Here is a 14513-nt window from a genome sequence, read left to right on the forward strand (position 1 = left end):
AAAAATGTATCATAACTAAATTAATACACAAAATGCAAAGGGAATTACATATGATAAACTTCCACTGTGTACGTTTCTTATTAGGATGAACAGATACTGCCACAGTGCTACTTTTCCTTGCCACTATTCTTGTCATCACCATGGAGCCCAACTGTAAACAGCATTAAGAGTTTGTTAATATTTAAACAACTAAAGTCATGACACAAACTCAACAACATAACTAGAATCTGACCTCTAAATATCAGTTTTGGGTAGATGATTAACTAAAGGTCATGTTTGTCTTTGCTCTCTTTTTTTTTTGTATTAAATCCAACAGGGTGCATAAAATATTAGTTTTACTGCACCTTCCTCAAGTGGATTTGAGGATTCATGTGAACAAAATCCCCCTGGCAGAATTCGAAACACCACTGATGTGTCAACATATCAAATAACCATTGTGAAATGCCATGGCTGCATTCATTCCTTGTTTTGGTGCTTGTTGAACAAGGCGGCATGGCATTGCTCTCCCCTCACCCTGTGGTCTGTCCTCTGGGGTGCAAGGAATCTGAGTCACTCACTGCACATCAGGCTTCCCCCCCCGGGGGCCCTGGCACTAGCAGAGGCAGGTTAACAAACTGTAAAGGCTTCAACTGAGCAGCACACAAACTGTTTTCTCTCCACAAAGGGATTGGCTCCAACAAATGTCATAAGCCTATAATGAGATAGCTGATCTCGGTAGTAAAGAAGAAAAGAAAAAAAAATGCTTCCCCTCTGCAGTCAGTGGCTATTAGAGTCAGTGAGAGTAAAAAAGGGAAGCTTCCCCATTTTCTTAGAAGCCCTCGGAGGCTGGCCAACATGACAATGCTGGTCAATTAATTGGTGAAAAAGTGAAAATCCAATTAATGTGTATCAAGCTGGCAGTTTTGCATGATGATGGCTCATTAGGAGACCAAGCTGAGGGTGGAAGAGTAGATGGGTGGAGGGGCTTAAACCCCACTCATTAAAGCTCTGTCTTTCTCAGTGGGGTTTTAGGGACTGGCTTATTTATGCAACAGGTTCTAAACAAAACCTCAATGTAACGCTTATTTAATAGATTGGAAGCTGATGAATTCCTAAATGGCATGGGTGGGGTTTCTTTGGTTCTCGGGCATAACTTACTTTTCTACGTAGTTACTGCACTTATTCATAAATTCATGAAATGATGGCTTAAACAACAGTAAAGAAGTGAACATCGAATGAGTTTTGAATAGTCACACACACACACACACTCTCGCACCTATACAGTATGTCAGTGCATATTCAGTCACACCCAATACATACACACATACACATGCATATATGCAAACAGTCGGTTTTATCTATTTTTATCTGAATCTGTTTTATACATTAATTTGTTTAATTGTTTTAACCTGAATTTAAAAACCCAACCAGAGATGGGAGCCTCAAATTAGCATCTGTATTGTGTCTGTTAAATAAACTAACACATAAATATTCTTGCAAAGTTTTAGCATCAGCAACATGCAAACCATCTTCAGTTCACACATGGCACATGGTTTATATCATTGTGGCCTGAAGCTGGTCAGTATATCCCTATGCTTTCAAATTAACCAATAACTGTCCTCTGTCAATTGAAATACTAAACAGGATATGTAACAAAAAAATGCACATTGGAACACGTAATTGTTTCATAATGTAACATGTACGCACAAGAGATGCTATCAAAATTGTTAAAAAGGGGGTAATGGTCCTATCATTGCTCTACAAAATGAGATGATGGTGCTCTCTCGGCTACTTCTGAACCTCACCATATACTGACAAAATAAAGAATGTGCTCCCATACTCTCGCAGCCCGCCTGTGTTTGTCTAGCCTCTGCCTCTATGTGTAAGATTAATACTCTTGCCACACTCTCATAGAATAATGTCACTTTAATCTTGTTTGGGGCGAAATTCGAAGTGGAGTGTGTCTACTTGTTTCCTGAGATTACTTCATCTTTCTTTCGGCAGCGGTGTGTGACTCTGCCGCCTGCTGTCCCCTGGCATTGGATGTCCCATTACCCTTCACACGCCGCAACTTTCTGCTGTTTGCACAACACTGGCCACAGGACCCAACAGGAGACCAGTATACTATTGATGTTTTAGTTTTTCTTTACTACTGCAAAGCTCATTGTAGTTGTGCGTAGCCTACTATAGACAACTACAGCCAGTGGCTGAGACATTGTGTATATGTTTCTTTAAAATGTTTCACTCAACAAAGAATATCACTGCGTTATGTGTTGCTCTTGTTGTTGGACTCAAACACATTATGTACCAGGAAACAACATGATTTCTTCTGTTTGCTGCTTTGTCTTTCTGTTTTACAGCAGCAAGGCAAGCCTTTGTTGTTTTGAATGGAGGACGAATTAACTTACAATTTACTCCGCCAAGCAAAAAATACTCACTCTACTACTTTCTCAGATTATTGAAAAAAACATTAATTGGAGACTAATTTGAAATGTGTCCTGATTTTTTTTCCAGTAGCCTATGAAAATGTTTCTCATATATTGTACCTCAAGCCTCAATTTTCAGATTATGAGCCCATTTGCTATTCAGTAACTTGTATTTGTATTCTCATTCAATAATTTACAATAAGTGTCAGCACACTTATGCTTTTCCACTGTGTTGACCCCAGCATTTCTGAGTGAATGAGCTGCAGTGCGTAAGCTATAAATCTCTAATGAGGCTTGATGTAAACACCACGATACAAACCACATAAATTCCTAACACAACAACTCAGTCATTTGCACCTTTTGCACACACACACACACACACACACACTCAAAAACACACAAACACAACACTCTGGTCCAATAGCCACAATTCAAGATGTGTTTATTCTTTCTTTTTTATTGTCTTTTTTCTGTAATTACTATGTAAATAAATAATTTGACTTGACTAATGCACTGAAGGTCTAAATCTATTTGGATAATTGCATGTTTCTTATTAGTTAATATGAATCACGGTTTATGTCAGCAAATGGCCAGTGCTGCTGTTTTTCGCAGCTTCTTTAAGTGTGAGTTAGAGAAACACACTTTGTATGGCAAGCCTTACGCGAGAGGAGCAGTGTGTTTTTCCCCTCACTTCCTAATAATCTATTCTGTTCAGCCAGCTGCATACATTGACAAATGTTCCCAGCATTAGGTATTTACCCGGTGAAAGGTAATAGATGCAAGGGTTTAAAAATGCCTGCTGCAAGAAACAGCAAGCACACTGGGAGAAAAAAAAAATCACAATAGGAAACATTCTTCTCTTCTTCGCAACAGGAAAATTGTCTATTTGCAATAGCCAACACTGGAACAAAGCAAGGACAACATTTAAGAAATTTTTTTAAAAATTTGCTTTTCTTTATCACCAATATGTGACTTAAGAATTTTTTTTAAATTATTGAACACTGTTTATGAGGAGGAGAACACTGTGCAATGACAATGTGCACTGCTTGACCTAAAAATAGAATGAAGAAGGAATTACTTTTTTGTTATTTACAGTCATTGTTATTTACATTTCCTTGTATAATTGTGTCCTATGAATGAAGAGTGCATGTGGGGGTTGATGTTCCGTTTGTGTGGCTTCATTCTGTTCTCATCTGTCACGAGCTGCACTGAAGTTCTTCACAGATTCATTCATACTCTGCTTAAGATACAAGCTAATTCACCACCATTTGTATGGTAAAACACACACACAAATGCGTATATACACCCTGAGTGATCCAGGGGTTCAGCTTTTCAGTCTAATCTGTAGATTGTCTATTAGGTTACTTTGTTGTAATTTTCCTTCACATCTCTCTCTTTGTGATTTATGTTGCTTGTTCTTGGAGTCTAATGAAAGCTGTGACAGTGCATTAATGAGGCTGCTTACTTTGACTGAACTCCACTTCCTCCATTTACCTCCCTCACCTCAACACACATTTCCTCTCCCACTTTTTTTTTGTACTTACTGTTAACATTGTGCCCACTGCTACACTTTCTTATCTCACACTTCTCAGAATTATTTTCGTATTTACTGGCTCTTACTCGTGTTACATTCTTTGACATGGAACAATGTTAAAATATGATGCTGAGCAGGGCGATCAAAGCAAAACTGTGTCAGTGTTGGAGACAAACAAGATTACACTTTTGTTCATGGTTTTCATCTGTGTTCTTGCCAATTTCCTTTTTTTATATATATATTTTATCTCCTGTAAGTACAGTATCACTGTATTACTAAGATGAAAGTGGAATTCCCATTTATGCATCTATCTAAGCAAACACATACACTTGCTTATTTAAATATGTATTTATAGAATAAATGCTGTCATGTTTGTGGAAATACTGCAGATAATACTTGGATCAAAGCCGAGAAATGAATTACAGAAGTTGTGAAAACATGTACCAGATTTTATCAATTTAACAATAATCAGAAATCAAATAAAGTCGATAATAATTAAACAAGATATTCAAAATAGATAAGAATAATGTCTCAGTATACTGCATATCCACTGCTGGCCAGGGGATTTAAATGAACAAAACGGCATTACAGACACAGTTAAGAATCAAAGAATCTGTTGGTGTTGTACGCTTTCCCTCTCAGCCTGCTGGGATTAATGGATAACTCCGGTGAGAGACGCCTCTGTTCTTAGGCAAGACAAAATGACCACAGGCAGCCAAAGAATTTGGCGGTCAGTAACTGTAGCTGTTTCCCATACATATATTATTATAGCAATAGCAGCAGTGGTGATTGAATTTCTGACCTTTTGTTGAAATGGTAAAGGGGGAGGGGGGTGCATTTCAATTTTTGTTGTGTCATTCATGTCTTAAAATAACTACAGGGATGAAAGATCATGGGTTGATTCAATTACAGTGCTGTGTAAAGGCTAAAGATTACTGTATTCTACATGGAACCTCACTTGTACATACCTGAGATAAATATAGATACCGATTTCAAACACTTTAAATGGCTTGAAATAGGTTAAGCGAACACTCTCATGTTTGCTCTTTGGAGCCCAGTTGGAGCCTAAAGCTTACAGTACAGTAAACAATCATTTGACAGCTACAAAAATGAAATGACACAATTATTTCATTCACAAACAAACCCAACACATGGCTCAATCAATAAAATTAAAGCATGATGATAAAATACATTTATAGCTAAGTACATTCTCAAGATGACAAACCTGATATTGGACTCTTCATGTCACAGAATCCATCCAACACTTCAGAAACTAAAAGCCGCCAAACTAGAAAAGTTTGGTGGTAGAACCTGGCTGGCTCTGCCAATCAATAGCAAAGTTCACATTAAAAACTGCTGACAGCTGTGGGAGAGAGTTCCCACTTTCATCTAGCGCTGTCTGACCCTGCAGCTAACCTCAGCGTCACCCTCTCCCTTCGCAGACCTGTTCTCTTTATTAATCTTTGTCGCATCCCACAGCCCGACCCACAGAACTGTCCCAGCCACGTTTTTCACTTATCACCAAACTTTTGCCTCATTTCATTTTTTTTTTTTTTTAATGAAAGAACACTTCACTTGATAGCCTTGAACCGACAGCCCTCCACTCCCGCAGAGGAGCCCACCCAGCAGCTCTGTCTCACCATATCAACTTGTTTGCTGAAAGAAGGAAAACGAGCTCCCCGAATGAAGTGTGTGTGTGTGTGTGTGTGTGTGTGTATGACAGAGAGAAAGAGGATTTGTCTTTCCCCTTAAACTTACTTTTTTGTTTATCCTGTAAAACCTCAACTTACTGTTAAAACGAATCAGCTAACAGAGAGTGGAAAAGACAGAATATATAAATAAAAACAAAAAAAAAACACAACACTTGATGATTTTCAGTCGGTGTGTCTGTTGAACTTTGGTCTTTTGTTCCTTACAGCTGTATTCTTGGTGGTGGAAGCGAGAGGCTACCACTTGACAGTCATTGCTCCAAGATGAGGTGCCTCTGTGTTAATGCAGGCCTCTGCTGCCCCTTAGGGGTGGAAGAAGGAAGGATTTTTGAAAAAGTTTGAAATTTGAATTTGAAAAGGCCCCTCAGCAATGGAGGGAGGTTTTTTCAGATGGGTGCAGTTTACCTAAAACTAATGTTATGAGTAACATCTATTTCTCTGAATGAAGACAACTCAAATTTAAATTTGTATTAGATGTTTGTTTTTTTTGGTCATGATGATGAATTATTTTTGATTTAATAATATTCTCTCTGAGTGAAAGTTGGGCCTGAGCATTTCTGTCAGCCTGGTGTTTGGTGTGTGCGTGGCAGGTCTAATCCCATTAGTGCTGCTGATCCTGGGCCTCAGGATCTGCTGTGTCTCTATCAAACCTGCTTTATGCTTTGTCTGTTCAACTCCAATCTGTTTGCTTAGCAGCAGCAGTAAACAATCTTGTTTTCAGGCTGGACATAAAAAAGACCAAAGCAAAATCTCCTCAGGCTTGTTACACACCTCTTTTCATTGTTCCATTTGTGTACGTCAACATCACGCTGAACAACTGTTTTACGTGAGCCTCATGAGGAAATATTTTAGTATCATACCTGTACAACGTCTCCATCTGCCACCAGAAATGTTAAAATTGTCAGTTTTAGCTTATGTATAGCCAATACTGCCCCCTGGGCATTGGAAAGAGATTTTATAACCCCCCTTTGTCACTTAAAATTCAAAATGTAACATTACAGGTATTTCCATTTTGTCTGTGCTTAACTTGAAATTCAATATGAATAGCATTAATAGGATAAATCAGGAATATTATATACAAAATAAAAAAAATTGTAGCTGATGGTTAAATAATATAATTTTAACATAATGAAATTATAATTAATATAGTGTAAATCTAATGTCTTTCCTGTTAATGTTATAGTGTTTGCACTCATGAGTTTCATTACAAAGTTAAAAAAAAAAATGTTATTAAAACTTGAAATGACCTGATCATTTCAGCTGTGAAAAGTAAATTCACAAATGATTCACAGTATAAAAATGAAATGAATACAAAACAGAAAAGGTTTGGGACTATTCTGAAAGTAGAGCAGGAAATGTTGCTGTGGAAACAAGGTGCTTAGAAGCTGTGTAGGTCCACATCAAACCCTGTCAGCAAAGGTCAGAGCTGGAGCAGAAATATAGATGCTGTAACATTTGTAACAGAAACTGGCTCTTGTCATGGGGAGTGTAATGTTTTGGGGTGTTTAGGAGGCTGAACTGGAGATTGAGAGGTGCTATTTATATCATACAGTCAGATTAACAACGGCCAAACTCTTTTATAAGGGTGTCTGACATGAGATGTACTGGTTCGAAGTGCAAATATTAATTATTGTCCTCGACTGGTTGCTGTTGCTGACAAGAGGGTCTCTCCGATACCAGTACAAATGCAAAAAATATGTATTGCACATACTCACAAATGCATTAGAGAGAGCTGGGTACAGTCAAAATTCATTGTTCGTTTTGGTAACAACTGGATAAACCTGAAGGATCAAAATCAAAAAGAGTCATCTCCCAAATCTGAATCCAGTCAGTGAATTGTAACTGCAATTTTGCACTGGCTGTATTTTTTTTTTTTCAAATCATACCAGAACTTAAACACAAGGCGAGTTATACTGATTATGACTCTGGGGCAACGTTATCTAATCACAGTTTGGTGTCAGGTAGTATCAGATGGGCTGAGGAGGATAGTGATCAGGTAACCTGAAATAATTCTGGTCTGATTTAGAATCACCCCTTAATGAGCTTGTGGTGATGGTGCAGTTAGTTGTTTTAACTATGAATAAGTCAGACTGCTCAGCATCCCTGAATGCCTATCACCAAGAGGCCTTAAATAGGGAAACCTATATCTCCTGGGAAAATAAGGTGTCCAGTACACCAAGATGAGAGGTGGGCAACTGGAGGAGTGGGAGTTCAGGTATCCCGAGGCATAATTTATGAGAGAGGTTAAAAGACATTGACTTCCAATTAGGCACTGTGACTACGGTAATGTGAATGACAGCGTGGCTTACATTTCCCTAAAGAGTTTTGCATTCCTGAAACAAGCCATTTATGGTGGCACAAGACAAGCAATAGTCCACAAGTTCACACTTTCACAAAAGATCATTTATAATGTTTTTGTGAAAAAGCTGCGAGTGTGTTTGTTGTATTATTGTAGCCTATATTTGATTATAATTGTGAAGCAATATCATGTCAATCCTCAGAAATATAGGATAGAATGATAGAGTGGACAGTTGCATTTAATTTATCATTAACATTTATCACATCAATTACTACATTATTACATCGATGATTAATATGATTCGTTATCAGGAAACTTTTTTTTTTCATTTCAGCATCTTTTATTTTGTCATCCCATCTTGTGAAACAGGATAACGTAGCAGTTTGGCTATTTTAAGGAAGAGATGGTGGCCAAATAGAGGGCCAGGAGGAAGTGTATGCAATCTCATCATATCCTAAGGTGTTAAGTTCCTTTTTGTGAGTATTAGTACATGCACTTAACCTTCAATCCCCAGCCACAGCCCCTTTGGGCTTGTTACCTAAGAAATATGTCTCCTCTTTTCTCTCCTCGGTGAGGTTCCCCTGAAACTTGTCAAAGAGACAATGTAGAAGGAAGTAAGAGATAAAGTTGCCAGGCTCTCTTTCTGTGCAGTGTTTATTTGCTGTGTCAAGGATTGAGAGATTACACCGTTTCTACGCGGTAAGGGAGGAATCTGGTCAAGCATTGCCTCAGGCTAAAAACATCACTTGAAGAGGCAAAGGAGGATTACTGACACCTGCATTAAGAACGAAAATCCTGACTTGGGCCCATTTGCTGTGAGTAGGGAGTCATCATCAATCATTTATTTTAAGTGTGGACAGAGACCGTTTACACTGTAGGGACATTATATTGGGTAACGGATACTAAACTCTGAGAAACTGTACAGTATTAAATGGCTATTCTCGCTCCAAGTGAACAGTTGGGATAGTATTCCATCTCATACCAAAACATTTAGATCTTTTTAAGTTTTTGTGGGAATAAAAGCATACTCTTTTTCTGAACTTTACGGAGCCCCCTGAGAAAAAAAAAAAAAAAAGATCCATGTGTTTATCTGTACTCTCTGTTTAGAAATATGTGTGGTTTATAAACCATGCTCTTGGGTTCATAATCTGTGCCCTCAAATTATGAATCCATGCCCATAGATTTGTAAGAAATTTTAAAATCATTTTTAGATATTATAATATTATTATCAATTATATTATCTTTTTTTATTTTTAAATAATTTTTAAATGTATAAATTGTCTTCACCCTGTTTGATGCTTTATAACTGGATAAGCAGTCGCACCATAAATGGATGTCTCTCAAATTGTCGTGACACAAAGATTGGCTAACAAGTATGCCTTTAAGCTAATGTTAGCTACTTCCCCGCTACCTTCAAACTGAAAGGTTTGTTTTGGAGTGAAAAGCACAAGAAATACAATGTCACACAATAAAAACTGTGAAACAGGGATTGCAAATCTGAGGGCACAGTTTACAAATTGATTTAATTCAAGGGCACGGTTTATGAATCCGAGAGCACTGTTTATAAATTGTGTGTACAGAACTCTAAAGATTTCCGAAATAAATTTCTCATTTGACCCCAGGGGGGCTCCATAGAATTTGGTGTCATTTTAGCACTAAAAAATTTTTTTTTTTCCATTAACAGATATTATAAACTCATCAGTAAATGATAGAGATTAATTTGTGTACATTTTTTTGCCACATTCATGAATATGCAGTGCCATATTTTCACATATAGCCTACATCATATTGGCATTTACAACTCTTATTAATTGTTACCTGTCCTTTGTATTCAATCTACAGATGCCCACTCAGAGGCAGTGGGGATGGTAACTCTAACCCACATGCTGTCAACAGTGTGATTGATCACCAGCAGATAAACATCAGATCAGTGAGAGAACAGGATAGACATTGATCCCCAGAGGAAGAGAGGACTTGTCACACACCAGCATACACAAACCTCTGCAAAACATCTGTCAAAATACCACAGTGACAGAGAACTGTACCTCTGTGACTAACATGGGAACCCGCAGACAGCTGTCAGCTGTTTGGGATGCTGGTTGATGACCATAGAGTACAATTCTTTTCCATTACTTAACTCAAAAACACTGTCCAAAAAGTGAAAAGTTTAAATATGGCAAAAAGTGACCAATAATATTTGAAGGTGTGCAACTCTCCTTCAAAAGTGGAGAATTAGACAAATAGGCAGTTCGTTGTCTTTTATTTCCTGTAGGACAGCGGAGATGAACTCCTCCTGCCCTAAGGCACACCAAACAACAGAAGAGGGTTAAGTATCCCCTGTTGTTCGTTTGGCTGCCATAAAGGATCCCCTGTGGCAATACTGTCACAAACAGAACAGAAAACAGAGTAAGAAATGTGTGTGTTTTTACAAAATGTCAATCCCAGCGGGTCACATGAAGCTCTCTCACCTGGCTGGGCCCTGAATATGTTTTTCCTGTCATTAGCTACAGACCTCATGCGATGCCATACTTAAGAACAGAAGAAAGAGAGGAAAAGAAAATGAATGAGAAGTGAATGGTCAGTCTGACAAAAGGGGGCCAGCCTTGCGTCGACAGGAAGAAAAGCATTAGCGCCCTTTATGTGCATGGCGGCGGATTTCCGTGTGCTACACTGTCAGTGTATTTTCCCCTTAATTAAAACAGTCACAAGTTTCATTGAGCGGTGAATCAAAGGGTGACTACACCATAAAGCAGACTCAACTCTGTAACCCTGAGTATGTGTGTCCACATGTGTGTGTGTGTGTGTGTGTGTGTGTAGAGTTTGGGAATAAGACTCAAGCACACACAGGGACTGGGGGATGAAGGGGATTTAAGCTGTGCCCATTCCCATGGTCAGTCACTCAGAATTGGTCATTACTGTCCTGCCTGGAGATGAAAACACAGCGATTAAGAATTACTTGGAGGGGAAACATGGCCATTTCTAAACTGCCTCCTCTTAAGCCTGCACCCTCAAAGACACAAACAATTTTAGATCCCTTTATAGTTTTTTATTTACATTTTGTCACTCAAATAATATTCATGAGTGACTTCAGGCCGCCTGTAAATGCTGCCTGAGTTTGAGACATTACCTTCAAACCAATCCCACTTTCTTACTTTACCTAAACAAATTGTCATGTTAACCCTATAGTGAAACAGAGCTGGCTTCTCCAATGACAAACCTCGCCATCTCTCAGCAGAATAACACAGCAGGACAATAGCAGACTCAATCGAGGCAAGGGAAGATGCTTGCTCCACTTTGGCCAGAGTATGGGATCTCCTCTCTGTGGCTTTGTCATACTTGGACTCTGGATCAGGAGAGGACCCGATCCCTAACGGCCTAATGACCCAACACTTTCCACACCATTTCATTTCCTTGACAAGAGAGGGGCAAACCTGCACCTACGATCATACCCTCATCAATTATAAATCATCCAATGGTCTGATAATTAAAAATGCAACATGATTTTTTCACCCCCACCACAAGACACAAACCTTCTGGGTTTTGTTGGAGCAGGGTGGGATTCCCCTCTCATGTTTTCTCCAGGGGACAGTCAAAAAGAACGAAGGGCATGAATTATGCAGGGAGGATACATAATGGTAGAAATTGCTAATCATAGCTCACGCAACTTGAGAAGGTTGAACCAGCAGACTGATTGACAGAGGGGTGCAAAGAAGATGACTGAAGATAAGGTAACACTGAGGTCAATAGAGTCTTCTGTTGGGGTTTGCTGTTCTGACATTGGTGGGGTACACCCATCACTCAGGACAGAGGTGTACTGAAGAGCACTGGCAATATAAGAGGACAGACTGACAGAATGCTATTGCTATTTTCACGTGTTTGACTACAGTCCCAGATGAGGTTTGGGCCAGTGGAAGAACATAAATAGTGTCAATACCATATTCAACTTTATGAAGTTTGATAGCTGAGGGTGAAACATATCATTTCTCGAATCATGTAAAGATAAGGCTGTAATAGTTGGATAAAAGCCACAGTTTTGGAGGTAGCTTGATAAAATTTTAATGAAGACAGTGGCAGCAGTGACGGGATTGAGTTGTTTGACAAAGCTGACATTCCCAGCAGTAAATTTTAATCCCCAACTCAGGCACTTCAGATAGACCTTTCCTATGGGGATCGGTGTCTGGAAGATATTCAGCTGCACACTGTTACCTTTTGTTTTATGTCAGTCTAACATAACCTGGCTGCCTTTGTGAAGTTCACGGGGAGATTAGGGAGTGATTAAGAGGGTTTAGGATTACTTAGTGGATGGCACTATATCATATGATATCAGTTTCTGTTGAAGATGCTGCTATCAGTTTTGCAAGATCAGTTACATTGTCTTTGCACTCTTTTACTCTTTTGTGGTTTACGATCCTGAGTCCTGCCAACAAGGTTGTTTTCTTCTTTCGCTTTTATTTTTTTCTGTTTCATTTTAGTGTATGTATTTTTAAATTCACTATAGAGTACCATATATTTATGCTATGTATATACCTGTTTCACTTTGTATACGGAGTGTCTTGGGTACATAACTTTCCTTCAGAATGAATGAAGTCATGTCTCGTCAAACCTCATCTTACCTTAGCTCAATGTATGCTACGACACCAAAAAATTTCCTACAAAGTTATTCTGAAAGAAAAGAGTAGCACATTAATACACGAACACTGCCTTCTTAATTACATATAAAACATATTGATCATTTATAGATATTGAATGTCTCAGAGTACAATTGTGTGGTACTTAAAAATCATCCGTGTCCGCCAAAGACCTGCTGACAAAATTGTGTGAAACTAGACAGGAAATTTTAGAGTTATTTTGGAAGCTAATCATTTAATGAATGAGTGCATCCAACTGATGTCTACTACAACTATTATCATTTTGTTTTGGTACATCTAACATAAAAAGAGAATAAAAATAAAGTAAACAACACAGAGAGCTGAAATAGATTAAAAGGGTACAATTGCAAATACAATAATACATTAACTCAAACCACAGTCCATTCACATTTTTGCTGTGTAATACCACCATTATCAAGACTGTGAGTAACTTGGTACCGAGTGTGTGTGTGTGTATGCTGTTTATTGTCACTCCTCTCTCTGTCACAATGATAGAGTGTGTGTCTGACAGGTGCTGTGATGTCCCTGACCCCATTGTATTCAACCAATACAGGCTCCTCACACAGGAAGAGCAATGGAAACAATGGTACAGGTGAGTCTGGGAGAATTTCCCCTCAAGGGCTGCCCACCTGACTGCTAGGGAGATGTGTGAGTGAGTGTGTGGGGAGTGGGGGGGTGGGGGGGATCTGTTGACACAGTCATGTTGTGGGGGCTCGCTTCCCTTATGGGGACAAAAAGCAAGTCCCCTTAACATAAATTATTAATTTTAGGGTGAAGACTTGGTTTAAAGTTAAGGAACATTTTGAAGTCAAAACAGGAGTGAGGTAAGGATGTGTGATGCCAGCATTACTTTTCAGTATGGTCATAGACTGAGTGATGCGAAGAACAACTGAAGACTAACCTAGAGGCATCAGATCAGATGGACGCTCTCTTCAACACTTGAAGACCTCAACTTCGCAGACGACTTGGCACTGATCTCATACCCACCACCATATGCAAGAAAAAACATCCTGTCTCAACACCTTTGCACAACAATTAGCTAGAGGAAAACAGAGGTGATGACCTTGAACACGCAAACCAATACAAGTAGATGGAATAAACCTACCCACAACAGAAGAGTTTATATATCTTTGAAGCACTGTTAGATATGATGGAGGAGCAGGCAGTGACATCAAAAGCTGATTCAGCAAGGCCAGAAACACCTTCAGAATGCTTAACAATGTGAGGAATAGTCAGGAGCTGAATCCAAATACGAGAAAAGCACAAATAGTGGGTTTTTATGAATATTTATTTTGTGCAAATATTTAAAAAATTATTTGTTTTTGGGAAGAAAAAAAGGACGTTTAAAATAACAGCGCACAAGTCAGGACTCGATTACATTGTTGTCTCCATTTCTCTCCTCTGATCTGCTCTGCTGTCTTTCTCTGTGTTAAAGATGTATAAATAATTGGAGGTCTGTGTGTTGGATGAGCTTTGGTTGAGTAGTCTCGCGATACCAGACAATCAGAGATCTCCCCGTCTACCGATCGCCTGGGGATTTCTAAATGTAAGGTAGTTGCCTCAATAGCAGCGAGTACAGCTGCTAACAAACCTACGCCACTTAAGTTTTTTCAAGGACACGCCTTACCGGAAATAACGCTGTCCCCCCATTCTCCTCCGTAGTGAACTGCATGTCACCACCCCAATATGAAGGACCAACCTAAAGATTTTGGATTAGTTTTTCAATACTCTTTTTAAACTCTAATTTTTTCCACCCAGTTTTAACAGTTAAAGCTGGGAGAAAAACAAAAACAGGATTGTTACACCTATTTCCACTTGTATTGGAATAGAAATACAAATAATTTTGCTGTCTCAACAAATACAGATACAAATACAAATACTGGACTCTCTGCACATCCCCAGTGTGGAAGTCCCCCC

This window comes from Thunnus maccoyii, chromosome 14 (genome assembly GCF_910596095.1).
Source record: "Thunnus maccoyii chromosome 14, fThuMac1.1, whole genome shotgun sequence".
Classification (NCBI taxonomy): domain Eukaryota; kingdom Metazoa; phylum Chordata; class Actinopteri; order Scombriformes; family Scombridae; genus Thunnus; species Thunnus maccoyii.